The sequence below is a fragment of the Panthera uncia genome, chromosome F1, assembly GCF_023721935.1.
Source record: "Panthera uncia isolate 11264 chromosome F1, Puncia_PCG_1.0, whole genome shotgun sequence".
Classification (NCBI taxonomy): Eukaryota; Metazoa; Chordata; class Mammalia; order Carnivora; family Felidae; genus Panthera; species Panthera uncia.
In genome coordinates this window covers 62865904-62871903 of record NC_064813.1, presented here as the reverse complement: position 1 = coordinate 62871903, position 6000 = coordinate 62865904, and positions in this window count along the sequence as shown.

The following is a 6000-nucleotide window of genomic DNA, read 5'->3' as shown; positions in this document are numbered from 1 at the left end:
GGAACACCTGATGTTGGTGGCCGGGCTCTGGGCCTGACTTCCGGGAACAGTTTCATCTGTACCAGAAGCAGGCCCTCTCTCTCAGCTGGGACATTTTCCCTTAGAGAGTGTCCATTGCTACTTTATGAACCTTTTGCATCCTCCGTGGAGGAGGACCAGGACCAGGGCTCCTGAGAGGCCTCTGGTCAGCCTGTTCCATTCCTACTGCCTCAGGCCCTCGAGGCGGTGGGGAAATGAAAGAACTTTTACTGAGGGCCCTGGCTTTTGGGGCAGAGCCCCCTCCTTGAGCCAGATTCCAGAAAGCACTAGGAATCTTCTGAGGTACATAACAAAGAGGGGGAGTTGGGCTGGGAATTGACTGGGGCATGATGGGTATGTGGAGGGGTTCCTGCTGTTACCCTTATTAGTCCCATTCTATAGACACAGGAATTGAGCCTCGAAGAAGTGAAGAAACTTGCCCGTGTCCTCAAAGCTAGGAGCTGTGCAATCTGTTCCACTCCTTCAGGCTCCTGCCCTTCCTCTGTCACTGAGGGTTGGGCCCCTTGGGAAAATCCCAGCTGGATGTCACTTCAGTGTCGTCTTCTCTCCTAAAGAATTAGGCTAAGGCTAAGGGGTGGCTCGGTTCAATGAAGCATCTGACTTCAGCTCAGGTCATGATCTCAGGGTTCGTGGGTGTGAGCCCCACGTCGGGCTGCTTTGGATTCTGTGTGTGCCTCTCTCTCTCCCCCCCCCCCCCCCTCCGCTCATGCCCTGTCTCTCAAAAATAAATAAGCTTTAAAAAAATCAAAAATTAAAAAGGAATTGGGCTAGGTCCCTTGGGCCCTAGGATACGCGGGCCTCCTCTTTGGAGCGCCCATTTCTTCCCTCTGTGAGTTCAGGATGTATGAAATCCAGATGGGCGTCCATTCTAGGGGTGACCATGGAGGGCAGTCCAGAGAATGGCTGCACGGGACACTTCGCACCGGTTAGAGTGAATGTTGGACGTCTCCTCCGTAAGCCCGTGCTTTTGTTGCAGAGGCAGAACCGAAAGCCCCCAATTTCACCTTTAGAGAAGAAAAAGGAGAGACTGAGTTTATTCCAGGTTGATGCCTGACATCTGTTAATCCTGAAGCCTTATCTGTTGACGTCTTTGGTTTTGGCTTTAGGCAGGGCCAGTCTACAGAATTATCTGTAATTCCGGGGTCAGAAGCCCTGTTTCTGATTCTTCGGGCCCTTCTGAAGCTTGTGAAACAGGCTAGCATCATGTGAACATACCTTGCGTTAACCTGCTGGATAGTGAGCTAGCAGGGCAGCTGCGGGAGCCCCATCCCTGGGTCAAGTTATACACTGGCCGCCTAGCCCTGGGGGTGTGCTCTGGGCAGGCCTGGGGACGCCTAAGCCTGGTCTACCTCCCTTTCCCCTTCCTAGCTTTCCTGCCACTTGTCCCTCAAATACTGCCCATGACAGGCACCACGCTAAGGAGTACCTGGCCCCACTCAGGGACTTGGGTACCGGAAGTAATGATTCTGCGTATTTCATGTAGTCTCAGTACTGAGTCACTTGCTCACGCAGGATGTGGATGGGTGGGGGGATGAGGAGAGGCAAGGGTTTGGGCAGAGGAGAAGGGAACTGCTGCTTAAGGTTTTCCATCTTTCAATGGTCCCAATGCGGATGAAGACGGCTCTTGTCCTCGTGGCTGGTTCGGTTAGAATGGACAATTGTAAGGGACGAGCTTAGGTCTCAGAGAAAACATTTCATCAGGGAGGAGCAAAACTCCCCAAATAAGTGAGGCACGGAGGCTGGGAATGTCCTTCCCTTTGGACTTCTGAATCACAGGGTTGGGCGAGAAGGTATCGGGCCTGAACACTGGAAGATGTTGAGATGGTGAGAAGGCCAGGACCTGCCCGTGGAGGTGTGACCGTGCTTTTGAAGTATTGTGATCCTAGGTAAGTGCTGGTTTGCACAGCAATAGGATAATATAATAATACTTCAAGGTTTCGCTCGCTCCAAAGGGAAGGACTTCCCACGTTTATGATGGGGGAGACTCTTGGTGGGGTTCAGAGCAACTGCCCCACTTCATGAACCCTAACTGGTTCTGTGGAGTGCTCCCAAGCAGAAATGCCCCAATTATGTGGGGGTATTTTGTGATACCCTAGAATCCCTGTAGAGTACCCCGACTCCGAGGTATCTGAAGCCAAGGGCCCGCCTGACTGGGGTTGGGGACCTGATAGGCCTTTGGAGTTTTCCTGGGAGGAGGGGCCCCTCTCCCCTTCCTCCAAGCTCCCAGGGCCTGCGCCTCCCCCGCCCTTGCTCCCCCAGGGCACGGTTCCCTTTGTAATTAATCCCAGCACTCAAACCAGGAGGGGAGGGAAAAAGTGTTAATGAGGGAGCGTCCCATACTGACGGGGCGGTTGCCGCTCGCAGCTAGAACCCAGAGTAATTAAATTATTTTTGGTAGCGAGGGGGATGCGGTGGTGCGGGTGTCAGGGAAATCCCCGTATGCACGGGAAGCGGGGAGCGTCTCCTGCCACTAATTAACATCAGAAATGACTCTCCCTTCTCGCAGCCCTCGTGGAGGGGAGGGGAGTGCGGGGGGGGGGGGGAGAGGAAATCGATCTTTCCATTTCCCAGACCGGACTCCGCGTAGCCGGGTCCGTGGCCCGCAAGAATGCACACCTCCATCCCCGGAGGTCTGGGGACTCGGTCTCCGACCCTCGGGTCGGGGAGAGGCGCCCCAGGAGGGAGGGGCTGCGGGCTGGGCCCCGGCCGCGGATCGAGGCCTCCCGGGTCAGCGCTCGCGGCCGGGGTCGCAGGGCCGCGCGGCCTCCTCCCGGGGTCGGGAGGGCCCCGCGCGTCCCGGGCGGCCGGCCGGCCGGGGAGCGGCGGCTCCGGGAAGAGCCGGGCCGCAGACAATGGGCGCGGCGGCGGGAGGGGCGCGACGGCGGGAACAGCCGGGAGGCGGCGCCCGGGAGCGCGCGCCCCCCGCCCCCGCCCCCCGCCCGCTCCCCTGCCCGTCCCCTCCCCGCTCCGCCGCCGGCTCCGGTGCGATCCCCGGCCCCCGGTTCCGTGCTCCTGGCCCCCGCCATGGGAGCCTGAGCGCCCCCATCCCCCGGCCCCTGCCCCCGGGGCCCCGAGGGGGACAGGCAGCGGTGTGGGACGCAGAGGGGGTGGCCGGCACCGGAGCCCCCTCCGCGCCGCCCTCGCCCGCGCTGCCCGTCCGCGAGCGCGGAGTTCGCCGCGACCCGGAGCGCTGCGGATACAAAGGCGCCGGGCCGAGCCCACCGGCACTTCGCGGCGGCGGTGAGTGCCGGGCCGCGGGGGCGCGGGCAAAGTTTGCCAGAAAAAGAAAGGAGGACGAGAGACGGGAGAGGAGGACAATCGTGCGGGGGGCCAGAGGGTGCCCGGCCCCCGGGCGGGCGGGATGGCTTGTGGGGGAAGGGGGGGCCCCGGGCCCCCCCCCTTCCGGTCCTTTCCCCCACTGCAAGGCGGAGGGCCCCCCCCCCCCGCGATCATTAAGGCCCCCGCCGGAGCCCCGGGCCCAGGAAAGTCCCTGGCTCTCCAGGCCCGGGCTCCGGCGGGGGCCCAAGGGCCCCCGGGGGGGGGGGGGGGGCCGGGTGAAGCCGGAGACCGGGGGGGGGTGCTGGAGGTGGGGGGGGGAGAGAGGCAGTGCGAGACACAGGAGCCCGGAGGTATCGGAAGGCGGGGGTGTTTAGGGGTGCAGACACACCTCAGGAGGGTGGGGAGGGACGGGGCAGGTATGCATTCCGGGTGTAATGTGGAGTCTGGGGACCGGCCGAGGAGAGTGGAGGGGGGTGTGTGTGCTGCTGAGGACGGGGCTGGCGGGCAGGGTACCCGGGCACCGTGGATGGGGGCCCAGGGACAGGCGCCGGCATCCCTCTCCCCACTCATACTTACCCGTTTGGGGGGCTGGGGGCCCTGCATTAGTGAGTTTTAAAGCATTGGCGGAGGATCAGTGTGCGTGATTCTTTGTGTGTGTGTGTGTGTGTGTGTGTGTGTGTGCGTGCGCGCGTGTGTGTGCGCGCGCGCGCCGTGATGTGCAACGTGTTCCTGCAGGTGGGCCCCTGGGTTTGGAGGTGTAGGGGTTTTTCAGCGGCTGTGTGTGCACCCAGGGAGCGGCTGACCACGTATCTGCCGTGTGTTTGGATATGCATTTATGTGTACACTCCGGGGAAGGGCTGTGTGTCTGTGTGTGTGAACTGCGGAGGGGTTTCTGGGAAAGAAGGGTGTAGGTACTGAGGAGGGTGGGTGTGTAAGAGCTGAATGGGGCATACCTGGCTGGGTAGGTGTGTGTGCACCTGTGTGCCAGAAAGGGGGTGAGGGAATCTGTTCTCTTGGGTGTAACCTGTGTTGATGGTTAAGTACCAGCGTGTGGACCCGCCTTAGGCGGTGTGTGTGCTCCTGAGTGTGTGTTGGGGGTACTACCTCTTGCCTCTGCAGGCACATTTTCCTGGCAGAAAGCCCAAAGGGATGGCTGTATGGACGATTCTGAAGCTTCTTGGTTGGCTCTCCCTGGATTCAAAGGTAGCGCCTGAAGTATCTGAGACCTACAAGTGGGAGTGAGTGGGCCACCTTACGAGGTGCCCGCTTGGGTGGGGGGGGGTTTCTAGAAAAGGGTGTGTGTTGTGGGGAACAGAGAAGAGAGGTTCTGGTTGTAGTCCTACAGGAATCTTGAGGCCCTGGAGGAGTCGGGAGGAAAATAAGAGGGACTTCCTCCCTCCCCATCCTAGCTTGGGTTCCAGTGTGTGGAGAGGCCACATTCTTGGCTTTCCCCGCCCAGGCTCAGCCCCCTCAGGCCAAGGTTCTCCCGGGAAAGCTGCCTTGGGGTCTTTGACTTCGGAGTGCACTAACTGCCCTGCCTCCAGGATTCTCCAGCTCCTGAGGAGTCGCGATTTCGGTCTGGGGTGGAGGCAAGAGGACGCAGCCTGCTGGAGGGATGAGACTGGTGTGGAACAGCCCAGGTCCCCGTCCCTGGGGTTGAGACGGTGGCATGGGAGCTCTGGGGAGGCTGGTGGGCAGGGGAGGGGGGTGCATTTTCAGGAGTTTCTGCAGGTGTGTGCGCGTGCCCGCCGTGTACGTATCCAGTAGATTCCCTTTTCCCTGGTGAGGAGCGTGGTTAGGGTGGAGCTGTGGGCTGGGGCCGGGGCTGGGGCTGAGGGTGAGGAATCGGGGCTGAGCCAGTGAGAGCTTGAATGTCCGCGTGTGGGGGAAAGGGTGGGCGCCCCTGGCAGGCTGTCCTGGTGTTTGGCGGGAGGTCACCACTGTCGGGGAAGGGGCTGTGTCCCTCCCCACAGAAGCAGCAGCTACGTCCTTTGCCCGTCCTCTCCCTTGTCCTTTCTCTTTCGGGGTGAAGGGAAGGGGCTGGCCGCCTTCTCCTCTTGAGGACGCACGCTTCTTCCTCCCATGTCCCTCCCAGACACGTTCCTCTTGCCGCCAGGGCTTTGGGCGAGACACCCGCTTTTAGGGGCTGAGGTTTCGACTGCACACGTTTCTCAGGGTCGCCGAGGAACTGGAATCGGAGTGCTTGAGTCCCTAGGGGGCATGTGCAACCGGGATGTTCCGTCTTTAGTCCCCAGGGCTCCCTGGCTTTCCTAGGACTCTGGGATGAGGGTGGTGGGAGTTAGGACACGTTGGGACTAGGGCTGGGGGCAGAGTGTGAAAGGCCTGATGCGTGAGGGCTTCAAGCCCGACACCTGTCTGACGGGCAGGGCTCCCAGGGTGAGTGAGGCACGTGAATCTAGGATGGGGGGGGGGGGGCTCTGGCTCCGTGCACGCCTCCTGGCCCGCTCTTCCAAGGAGGAGGCACTGTGGTCAGAGAATGGACGATGCCATCTCGGGCCGTACTTCCAGTCTGGAACCAGTGGCCACATCGGCTCCTCCTGCCCCATTGTGTCGCTTCTGTCTGATTCGTCCAGGACAGGCCTCTCTCACGTGCCCCCTCTGCTCCTTCAGAGTCTAAGGAAGGGCCCCCTTTCCTGGACCTAGGGCAGGACAGATTTTTAT